The 12215-nt window shown below is 35.2% G+C and overlaps 2 long non-coding RNA genes across 2 annotated transcripts; one reads left to right on the forward strand and one right to left on the reverse strand.

Annotated features, from left to right (window-relative positions):
• Nucleotides 1–312: 312 nt before the first annotated feature.
• LOC140013218 (uncharacterized) lies at nucleotides 313–1765 on the reverse strand. Its single transcript, XR_011820290.1, has 3 exons — nucleotides 1608–1765; nucleotides 524–726; nucleotides 313–443 (listed from the first exon to the last, which is right to left on the reverse strand). It is a non-coding gene; the product is annotated as an uncharacterized lncRNA (long non-coding RNA).
• A 4742-nt stretch (nucleotides 1766–6507) lies between these two features.
• LOC140013232 (uncharacterized) lies at nucleotides 6508–11353 on the forward strand. The gene is made up of 2 exons (XR_011820302.1): nucleotides 6508–6941; nucleotides 8089–11353. It is a non-coding gene; the product is annotated as an uncharacterized lncRNA (long non-coding RNA).
• Nucleotides 11354–12215: the final 862 nt, after the last annotated feature.

The raw sequence follows: 12215 nt of genomic DNA on the forward strand, positions 1-12215 counted from the left end.
TGTAATTACCTAGTAGATCAAGAATTTAGTTTCTTTTTGGTGTTAATGTTTTCCACATGAATCAGGAGTTTGTTTTATCTTTTCTTGGCTTCCTCGTGAATCAGGGAATGTAGAAAATGGAAACATAAGAGAGATCACTCAATAAAAAACCTATACTAGGTTGTTTTCGTATTTATGGTGAAACCATATATTACCTAATAACTTTTCAGTACATCAAATTGCAATCATGGACAGCAAAATGTGCACTGCATCCTTTGCTTTCGCGAAAAATTTGAACTATACTAAAAGGAATGTCTTAAAATTTTTACCTCCAAAGGAGGGAAGTTCTGCATTAGTGCTCAAAAGAAGCTGTGCTTTTGTTCCTGTGCAGAGTCTCCATTTCCTTTCTTTAAGGTAAAATTGTTTGGAGAGGCATTCATTGCTAAAGTTTCTTGATACAAAGCCTGCAAAAATAGTTTCCCCAAATTTTAGTAAAGACAAAAGCGAGGCTAAATCAAATGCTTGTATGAGAAAGATAGTTTACCATTTATCATTGCCAGATATACTCTCATTGCCCTACTTCCTAGACTGCAATTCCACTTTCAAAACCTTAAGAAGGTCTTGCATTTCAATTTGTTGGTTTTGCATTTCCGCTTGTCAGTTCTCCAGCCTTTGCATAAGTTGCTATTGAGTTTGGACTTGAATTCCCATCTCAGCTGAGCGCTTTTCAGCTTGTTCAGCATTTTTCTTGAATTTTTAAACCATGTCAGGTATGAATAACAACAATTCGTTAAAAAACAAGAAAGATTATGTCCCATCACAGAAGATGCAAAAGAAAGCTCCAAAGTCTGAATTATAAGTTGTAAGAGTGATTATAATTTTAAGCTAGTCCTAAAATTATACATCTCAAACTACACAACATCAACTCCCAAGTTTGAAAAAGAATAACCAAAGGAGATTTCAAGTCATGAACAACCCCTCCATATGATGCATACCCAGCCTACTCAATCAGATTGAATTTGAGGGAAACAAATAGGGTCAGATCAAGCACATAACATCCCATCTGTTCCAATTCTGCGTACCCATACAAAAGCTCCAATTAGCTTGCTGGATAAACTAAATCAACCCCCAAAACTAGTGGCAAAACACATCTAATTTAATGTTTTCTAAGTTTGTTGAGTAGATTTGTCTAATGAGGGAAAGAAGCAGAAAGTATGGTGAACATTTTACACTACCAACGACAACAACCAAAATTTTCCAACCGCTGGTCAATTTTTGTTCAACTCTCCCCCAGCCAAGTCCAGCCGTAGTTGGGTTTTGTGCAAAAAATGGTTGGGAAGTAGCAAGTCCTTCCCATGTAGGCCAAGAGACAGATGATGCAATTAATCTAGGGGATTCATGATGACAAGGCAAAAATTTTTAACAATTTTTTCCCAAGTTAAAAATTAGGGCAATAAAATTTCTAGGGATGAAAAGATTAATCATGTAAATAACCATAAAATTACACCCTAAATGCAGATTCGACAAGAATGCAAGTAGAAATTTTCAGAAAAAAAAAAAGAAACAGGCTTAGGGCCAAAATATTTGCAAATTATTTTAGAGAGAAAGAGGAGAGGGAAAGAACTAACCTTTGTTGCAGACACTTGGAGAATTACTTGGTCTTCATGCCAGAGAGCCATGGTACTTCATTGGTCTTCAATCGTCGGAGAGATTGAGATTGCAGTAGTGAGGTGCAAGTAGAGGTGAGAGTGGGCGTCTGAGTGAAAGTGAGGTAGAGGTGATTTGAAAGAGAGTTCAACACTTAGAAAAGCTTTGTTTTGCTTCTACACGGTAAAAGACAACTAGACGAGTCCACCACTTTTTTTGCCTTGATGAAGAAAATTTTCACTAAGTCTTTTGGCCGCCAAAATGAAACTTTGGAGTTTCCGCCAAAATCAAACGCTATCGTTTTGCGTCTTTTTTTTTTTTAACATCTTACATTTTCTTAAATGTCATGATAGGTAGTCTAAAGGCACATTATTATTTTTATATTAGATAAAATAAAAAAAAATTAAAGTATATATTATTGAATTGATAATAAGTGTCATGATAGGATTGCTATAATGACACAAACCAGAAAGTGTTCTTATAGACATGTCAGGAAAAGTCATTTTTGTTGTAGTGACAGTAAAAAAATCTCAAATAATTTACAATCCAAACACACTCATGCAATTTTTGAGATGTGCCTTTTATCTCAAATATTTGAGATGTGCCTTTTATTTTTCCCGGACGGAGAATAAATCATGTTCATAAAAGGGCATATAGCTCATGCCATTTTCAATGGATCTGGGCCATAACAATTGTTAGACCAGTTATTCCAGACGATATACAATGTTGTTAACCAATTGTAACTTGTACACGACAGCGTTACTTTTCTGTGTCTTGAGAACGATTTACTTAACATTCTGAGACACTTGAATAACAAACACCAGGATTTATCAAATTTAAGTTCATGATGCTCGTTGTAATTGTGCTTCTTTGATCCTCTGTACCAGCACATATGTCATGGAATAATCCACGAGTTACCGTATCTTCAGTCATATTGGCCAAGAGTTTGTGTTAATTAAAAATTGTAACTTATGTACAATTTGGAACAGTTTGTACCAAGGATATAAAATCGTACAACGTCCATGAAGAATACTACATTCACATGCATCCCAATTTACATGACAAAATTTGAACAACACATTGAAAGTTTTTGTGTGGGTGAGTAATTTTGTTGTCGGAGTAATCTGCTTCATACCCCAAATTCTTTGCAAATACATGCTAGTGTGTTGACAAAGCCATTCCTGCACAGCTATAATTTCTTTCCTTCCATCACCGTCAGAGAATGAGAAAGGAAAGAAGCTTTGCAATAACAAGGACTGATCAATGAGAAAGCAAAGAAATATGGGTTGTCAATAGTAAAATAACTGTACAAGATATAAGGACTGATCCTTGTTCTGCCGCTTGCGCCGAAAGTACTCCAACATGATATTTGATTGGAAGCTGGCCAAACTTATGAATGGTTTTCAATCAGCTCTTTAAGACTGATTAAAGCCAAACGAGGTCATGTCACATCTGGAAAAGACCAAAGAAATCTAGAGAATTCTCCTCATAAATGATGATCACTTGCTCTTGTTTCTTCGCTTTCTTGCAATAGTTTTTAGGTCTTCTGCAGTAGATTTCCGTTTTATCCTTTTCTGTCATGCAGGAAAGGCTGTGTCCTCTTCTTCTCATCTGATTCCATGTTCTCGCTTAATAACTTGTAAATCTGTTGTAGACCTCCTACCATCTCCAAGTGATTGTGTTGCAACCATAAAGAGCACAAATATTCAGAAATAAAAGTTCAAACTATAGAACATCTGTTTTGTTTTCACAATGGGGGGAAAAATCACTAGAGTATACTTTTCTTAAAAAAAATTCTAAACAAAAGTAGCCAAACGAGTCCTAAGTGTTTAAACTGTGTTGGCTATGCATTTAGAGGCTCAATTTAGGGGTTCAAGTGTTCAAGGCCTTTCCTTACTAATGAAGATCAAGGTGTGTATGAGAAATTCTCTTCACAATAATTTTCTTTTAACTAGAAACAACAAAACTTCACAAAAAAAATTTTTTTTCAGACAGATTGCAAATCTTATGAGGGAGTTACACATAACTTTTGATCTAAAGTAAAGTAGCTAGAAAATGGGAGTGATCCCATAATTTGTGCTATATTAATATTTTTTTTTTTGTAGGATACATCAATTTTATGGGTGCTGTCTATTTATTTTTTATTTTCCTTCGAATTTTTTTTATAGTAAATTGGCTCTACTTGAAAACTTTTGCAATTCGTGGTTTTTGTTGGGAGATTCTCAAGCAGTTTAAGTAACAAGCTTGACAGTTACGTTGTTAAGATTAAAGTTCTCGAATACAATCTCTTGTGTTGAGCTCAAATGTTCCTTTCTTTTTCAACAAACGAGCTCAACTGTTACTTGAATTTACTAAAAATGTTGTTAATCCTAGAGCAATGTCTTCAAAACCAGCTCTGTCAGAAAATCATTTGAGTTCGCCAATTCCTGGGTTGAATTTTCTTTTGTTGATGCAACTAGATATTTTACTTCTCAAGGTGGACTATATACACTTATAATCTTCCATGATGTCATTATATCTCAAATTGCACTTGTATATTTTTATTTTGGATACTTTACATTTTAAAGTATGAGAATATTTCAAGCCAATGTGATGCATATTTAGAAACTTAAGGGGTGAATTTGACACAAAAAATTAATACACAGTTAAAGTGAAATTTTATTTGAAATAGTTTGCTCATGATGAATGCATTTTTTATCCTAAAATATAATATTAGAACCATTAATAAGCCACAAATAGTACAAGAACCTAATAAAGCGTTAACAATTCTTCAAATTAGGTTAAACTAGGCAACCATAATTTAGTTAAGACATTGACGCCAAAGACACTGCCCTCCACAGTGATTGATAGATTAATCTCCAAGCACTCAAGCGGATCCAATATCGTACTAGCGCGCTAAAAGGAGAAAAACCATGCAGGACCACAAGTAGTGTACTAGAAGTGGTTTCCCTTCCTATAAGCTATAAGTACCGAACTGGGTCCTACAGCACTCATTTTTGTCAGGACTTGAACTATAGAAGCTACTGTTTGCTTTAATTAGGGTCGGTGGCATTATTCACACCATGGCCGGTTACCATAGGCAAAACTAGAAAATTTATTTTGAAAGGATGAACTCTAATTTAATTAAAATTTACTATATAAGTTGAAATATTCGTCATTTTTGCAGGACCAAGAGTTTAAATTTATCAAAAAATTTTAAATTTTCAACTTTTCAAGAAAGAAAACTTAATTTTTCAAAACTTGGGGGAAAGGGACGAGGCCATTCCTGCCATACTCTTGTTTCACTTCCTCCACTACTTGACCATTCCTGCCATACTCTAGTTTCACTTCCTCCACTACTTGACCGTCAAGGAACTTTTCCCATTGCTCTCAAGCATCTTAACATTTTTCTAGTGTAAGGGGGGAGGGGAAGAAACTGTATGTGAGAGATTCTGAGTTTAAAATTTTCCAATTACACTAAAAAAAAATCTTAGCAAAAAAATTAAAGTTTTATTTATAATTTAAAAGAATTTTAGTGCATTCAATGTAGATATTTATTGGCAAAAACGAAGGAATTCGCAACACTACTACATAAGACACACAAAATTGTTTCCTTATATGCTCTTAAGTTGGAATTCAAGTAAAATCATTTCTCAAGACCCTTTAGAAAATATTTATAAGTGCTTTTTCGTTCTTTTCCTTTAAAAAAAAAATGAAACAGCTATTCTTATACATAACACACCAAAAATTATTCAAAACATATCAACATCGTGTCATTTAAAATGTAAACACAAATTACAAAGAGTGATACTACTATCACAATGTAGAAGTCGAACCACAAAGTAAAAAATGAAGTGAAGAAGATTTTTAGAGTACACAACTATCTAAACTCTAAAACGTCATGTGAAGCTGACATCAATAACTTCAACATTGTTCAAAATTTTAAGTTATCCTGTGCGATTTCTTTCTTAGATTAGGGGTCTCTTAAGTTGATTTCAATTCAGTTCGATCTAGGACTGCAAACGAGTCGAGTCGAGTCGAGTTTTGGGCTAATCGAACCGAGTCTCGACTAAATTTTATCAAATTCGAACTCGAGCTCGAGCTCGACGAGCTAGCAAATTTAAAGCTCGAGCTCGAAAAAAAATAAAAAATAATTATTTTATTTTTTAAAAAATAAATAAAATATTAAGGATATATATGTAATTTTACTATTAAAATAAAAAAATAAAAAAATATATATACTTAAAATAAAAAATATATATATACTTAAAATAAAAAAAATAAAAAAATATTATATATATATATACTCGACTTCGCGAGCCTAACGAGCTTAATATTTTAAACTCGAGTTCGAACTCGATTTCGACTTGAGCCAGCTCGCGCTCGACTCGAACTCGATATTGATCGAGCTCGACTCAAACTTGACTCGAGCCGCTCGCGAGCAGGTCGATTCGTTTGCAGCCCTAGTTCGATCCAATTGATGTAATTGTTATCACTTTTGGCATAACCTAGTACAATTTTAATATAATCGTAATATTTATATCAATTTAGTTGTGCTAGTTGATAAATTCACGCCGTAACTCTCGTAATCACAGCGTCTATGATCTTTACATTTTCCTATTTGTAAATGCTTTAGGAACTGAACAATAGTTAGGTGATAGACGTCCGAAACTTTAAAAGCTTTTAACTTGTATAACACTACCTCCTACTTTACTTATATCAATTGGGATTTTAAATAATTGAAATGCTATGCACAAATTACGAGTGGAAAAGGCTAAAAGATAGAAATAAAGAGGTAGGACAATGATATAATAATAGACATAAAAAAGTTAGTGGATGAGAGTTGTCCGTAACCCTTACAACCATAGTATCGGTCATTTCCATATTTTCCCTAAGGAATTATGTACGTGTATTGCCAAACAGGCTATAAATTTATCATGTAACTAGAATTCTCAATCGGTTCTAGCCTTGCTTCTCATCTAGTCAGTTCTGTATCCATTTCCATGGCACACCAACTTCTTACGTATTTCAAGTGCCCACAGCCAAGAAGTACTCCACATAAGGAGAAATCCAGGAAGCTTTTTTTCTCTCCTTTGCGGCGATTCAATGATGGCTTTGAAAAAAGTGGTGGACAACAAGAAGGCGGATGCATAAAAATCAAAAAGGCACGCAAAGATGTCCACCGAAGCAAGAGGCAGACAAAGAATTTCTGCTGTTCCCCTCTAGTAGGGTATTGGCCACTTGTATCACCTGTGAGTTGCCACCTGAAGAATTATACGAAATGCTCTGTGCATATGAAAGATGCAAGGTTGCAAACTGAAGCATCTTTGGTAAATGTATATTTTTCTGTCCCTGTTGTTCCGCCACCGAGTACTTCTATTGATTAATCATGTAGCCAAAACTTGTTGAAAAATGAATTTTTTATTATCTCTATACTTGTGAAATTATGCATTATCAGTAGATCAGTATATCTTACTTGTGTCCCATGTTTAGCATTATGCATATGGAAACACTGCACTTTCCTCAAATATAAAAATAAAAATAAAAAGGCAAGTAAATTCATTGGAAAGAGCAGGATTTCCATTTTTTTTCCTTTTTTTTTGTTCTGGTGGGAGGCCCCCGGGGGGGGGTGTTGTTACAGGTCATACAATTGAAATAAAGGAAAACAATGTCTATATAGTAAATAATGTTGTGATGTTTGCTGTTAGGACTTAGTATTGAAATAGTTTTTTTGGGAAGGATTAGATTGGGTGATACAGGAGAAGGAAGTGTAAGTCAGAGATCCCAAATTCGAGAACTACTATATATATATATATTAGTACAGTGTTTTCATGAAAAAATTTTATATTTGCACAGTAAATTTCTCTAAATTTTAGAGAGCAAAAGTAAAATGTACATCCATCACTACCAAATTAAATTCTCAAGTCTGGGGGAAAATTTTTAAGTTTATATGAGTTCATCAAGGCAAAAAATCAATAATATATATAACATTTTTTAAAATTCATGCGAAGGCAAATGAAAATTTTAAAATTCTTAGGTGGTCAAAAGTTGTATGGGCTATGGGGTTGCAAGTTGAATACTGTAGATACCAAATTTTTGGTGTTTTATTATCTATTTATTTATTTACTATTTGTTTTTTTATTTGTTCTATTTTTATATTTAGTTTTGTTTACTTTTAGTTTAGTTATTTTAGTGTAGAATTTCAAGAAAGAGAAAAAAGGAAAATATATGTTTTAGATTAGTCTCGTTAGTGAAAAGTTAAAAAAAAAAATAAAAAAAAAATAAAAAAAAAATAAAAAAAAATGAAAAATGAAAAAATGAAGAGAAAATGCTGAAAATGAAAAAGGAAAATGGATGAAAGATGGAAGTTGTAATTTGCTGTTTATTTTCATTCAATGTTAATAATGTCAATTTCTGTTATTATCATTTATTTCATTTTTATTATTATCAATTTCTGTTATTTTGAAAAAATAATTGCCGCAGCATGATTGCTGCGGACTTGCGTAGTTTACAGAGAGAGCTGGGAGCAGGTCCTTGGCTGCAATTTTGGACGGAGGTTTGCTGGGTTTAGGGCTCCCAACTGGGGATATAAAAACAAAAAGAAAGCCAGCCGCAAAAGAGAGGTTGGACAGAGAAAAGAGGGACGACTGAACAAAAAGGGGTCGAGAGGCTGATAGGGAGGGGGAGAGCTAAGGAAGTAGGGAGTGACGGCAAGGGGAGAAGATCGGGGAGATAAACAACATCAAAGAAAAGCTACGGGAAAGAGAGAAAAGAGAGAGTGAAAGGAGCAAGAAAGATACGGCAAAGGGAGGCAAAAGAATCAGAAAAAAACTGTGAAAGAGGGGACCAAAAAGGCAAGCTTTTAGAGAGAAAATAGAGAGTGTTAAGAGGGAGACGGCAGAGAGAATTACGGAAAAAGAGCAAGAAAGAAACAGCAGGGAAAAGGGAGGTTTTTCTGGGCAACGGCAAGAGAGGATTACATTGACAGCAGGAGGAACGACGCAACATCAGGCTAAGGAGCAAGTCGGTGAGGGAAGCAATCGTAGCAGGGAATAAAAAACCGAAGCTTTCACTCTTTTCTCCATCGCTCAAAAACTGCAGGTATCTTCTTAAAATTGTTTCTTAGCCTCTCTGCTTTTGGCCTCTCCAATTTCATTCGTGATTAAGCTGGATTCTGGCATGTTATTTATTTTTGTTTTCTTTGTGTTGCCGATGATATTTCAATGACTGTTGAGTCAGGGGGTTGCCTTTGTCTCTACTTGCTTCCATAGTGTCTGTGGGATATGTATATCCAGTTTTGTTAGACAGTGAGTTCGAACTCTGTGGGTTTTGCTAATTCGCCAGTTTGTTATATCAGATAAAAGGGCATGAAAATAGCTGAAGTTTGCGTCTTTTGGTTTTCGGATTTTCTGGGAAGTGGAAGACAATGATTAAAATTATGATTTCGCTCTTTGACTCAAATTTGTTTGGGTTAAAGATTTGGGTCATTTGAGGAAGATATCTACAAGTTTCAATGGGGTATGGGAAGGTTTTATAAACATGCTGAATTTGTGGGAGGCAAACTGAGAAAGCTTGTTGCGTTTTTTTTTTCTTTTTCTTTATTCATCTTTGCTGCATTTTGTGCAATCTTAAATCCATGGGGATGTATGCTAAGGTAATGGCATCAGTAGTTGGGGAACATTTACACTTGTTAGGTTGGTTTTAAGATGGTTGTATGAATATGCTTCATGAGTAAGTTGCGGCAAGGTTTGAAGTGAATCGGTTTGCATTTTGCTGAATTATTGTTTTTTTCTACGTGATTTATTGGTCTCTTTTGGTTCCAGAAGTGCATGCTCACCATACTATGTAGTTGGGTTGATGTATTGGCATGAATGTTGTTTCGGTCGAATGGGTTGAGGCAGCGAAATTGCAGCAGGAAAATGCAGTGTCTTGCGTTTTTTTCTGTTTCTTCCCTATGACTGCAGTTGGTTATTGGATGTTAAGGTGTTGTGTTTTAGTATTTGGATTAAAGCTGTGTTTTTTTTGCACTGAAATCTGGTTTGCTTGACATGGAATGCAGCTGTTTCTGGCGCATTTCATAACAAAAATACAATGGCAGCAAACTTCGTTTTTGTTCATGGTGTGTTTTAGATTTGTTGGAAGGAATCGATTCCCTGGTTGCTGAAATGTTTGATGTTTAAATGATAGTTAGCTCACTTGTATATTATATCAATCTGCTTTGCTGAAATGGTGGAGTCTTTGTGCATAGAGATGTGCATCAGATGTTCATGTAGGAACCCAGCAAATAGAATTACCGAAATCTGCTATGTTGCATGCATGAAATGTTTTCTGAATTTGGACTTTAGCCCCCTAAGTCTCCCCTTGTTCCACTAAAACCCGATAAATTGAATAACTTCATCAATTGGGTCCTTGGTAGTTTTAACTTTTGCAACTTCATTGTTTGTGTGATTCAATTAGTCGCCTTGCTTCATTTAATTTGCTATTAAAGCACGAACTTAAGAGCTTTGTGTCCAAGTGAGATTATGTTTGCCTATTTTCTTTAATTATTCTTAAATAAAATGGTACCTTGACTTTTTTTATTGTTTTGAAGTCGTTTTTTCTTTCATTTTGGGCACCACAACAAGGGAGGTATAACTTTCTTTTATCCTTTTTGTCTCTCCTATGTGATCCAATTTGCTAATTGAGAATTACATGTTTACTTGGCTTTTCTTAAATTTGCTTTAATTCCTTTCACTTTAAGTATTTCTTTTATTCATTCATGGGGTATGTGTACACCTCTTGGCTTGTAATAGATAGGGCATAGCAAGTAATTTGGTCCATTTTCCCTCTCCCCTTGGTTTTAGTTAGCAAATGTAATGGTTGCATGCCTATGTGTTATATGTTAAATGCTTTATTAGGATCTTGCATCTAGTCGAGCATGATAAGTGCTACATGATTTAGATGATTTGCATGTCTAATCGCTTTTTGTAGTATAGATGAATGAAATGGATGAATGTACGTCACCACACTAGTCCAACGCTAGTTGTGGCTTCTTTTATCGTTTCCACTAGTCCAACGCTAGTCGGAATTCATAGAATGGGCTAGTCCAACGCTAGACCCTTAGGGTTTTTCCCTCGTTAATACATCATTTGCTTGTTCACCACATATCACGCATTTTCCTTAGTTTTATCATTTGGCATGATCCCCGAACCCCTTTCCCTCCATTTTAGGATTTTTGCATTTCATGCTAGTTATAGGGTTCATTTGCTTGAGAGTCCCCTTAAATATGGGATATAGACGAGTGTGGCTTTTTCTAAGCCTTAGCACGCTTGTATCCTCTCTATCAAAGGGCAAATTGAGTCACGATTTAGGTCTTCCCGTACCCATTATGCATGAATTCCCTAGGTTCATGCATCCACTCTATCATTACACTTTCATTTTTCCTCCCATTTTTGCACACGTGCACCTTTATGTTTCTTCACTTGCACACTAACACTTTTTATCATCACTTGCACACATGCACTTCATATTACCATTGCACATACCATACCTTGCCCACTCACATGCACATTTTCACTTATGCATCTTTGTTTTTTTATTACTTTTTCAAATTTATGCCTTCACATTGCATACATGCATTCCCTTCATTTGCATCCCACTTGCATTATTCGTGACTTCTTCGAAGGATCGTTATTGGGCTTCACAATTAATGTGATTGGCACCACTCAACCTTTGAAGAGAAATTTCCCCCAATACCCCTAGGTCTAGGGTTTGCATTCACGTAGTGCATCCAAATGTAATAAATTCTTTGGTTAAAACAAGAAAATCTTTGATTAAATCAACGCAACTAGCCTTGGCTAGGTCGAAGGGGTGCCTTGGATTTTTATCCTTGCCTTCCCCTTCGTCAAATGTGACTCCCGAACCTTTTTCATTGGTTTACGTGGACTATGAGTCGTTTAAAAGGGGTTTCTTATAACTTTTTCCTAAAAAATTCACTTTTTGGGTGACTTGGTACACCCTAACTCTATACCAAGTGGCGACTCCATTTTTCATATAAAAAACCCTTTTTGAACTATTTTTTTTCTTGGGTCAAATCGTCGCATTTTCAAAAGTCCCATTTAGACCCATTTTTATTTTAAATCACAATTCATTTTCCAATCACAAATACATTTTTTTAAAACCATTTAATTTATTTATTTTATCAAAAAATGGGGCGCGACAGTTGGCGACTCCACTGGGGACATTCGAGAGTCCGAGCAAATTTGATTTAATCAATTTGTTTCTTCTTTTAAACCTTTTTATTTATCACATTGGATGTTTAGGGTTGCATTTTTCCCTTTTCTAGGATTTTTGCATTTCGCGTATCAATTCACTTCCCCACACGTTCGCCTACAATTGTTTTGATGAATGGATGTTTGTATGTGATTCCGCGCTTTGCATTGCATTTGGGAGGGGATTCTACCTTAGAGCCTCGCGTTGGTTCTCGATCCCTCCCCTCCAAAACGTGCACTATCATACGTGCATACGCTTTACTATTCATCCCCCTTTATTTTTCTTTTTAGTGGCTTGTCACGCCACTCCACCCTGTTAGGATTTTAGGAGACCCACTTGGACGTGTGATCGTGACACGA

The sequence above is a fragment of the Coffea arabica genome, chromosome 8c (genome assembly GCF_036785885.1).
Source record: "Coffea arabica cultivar ET-39 chromosome 8c, Coffea Arabica ET-39 HiFi, whole genome shotgun sequence".
In the NCBI taxonomy this organism is placed as follows: domain Eukaryota; kingdom Viridiplantae; phylum Streptophyta; class Magnoliopsida; order Gentianales; family Rubiaceae; genus Coffea; species Coffea arabica.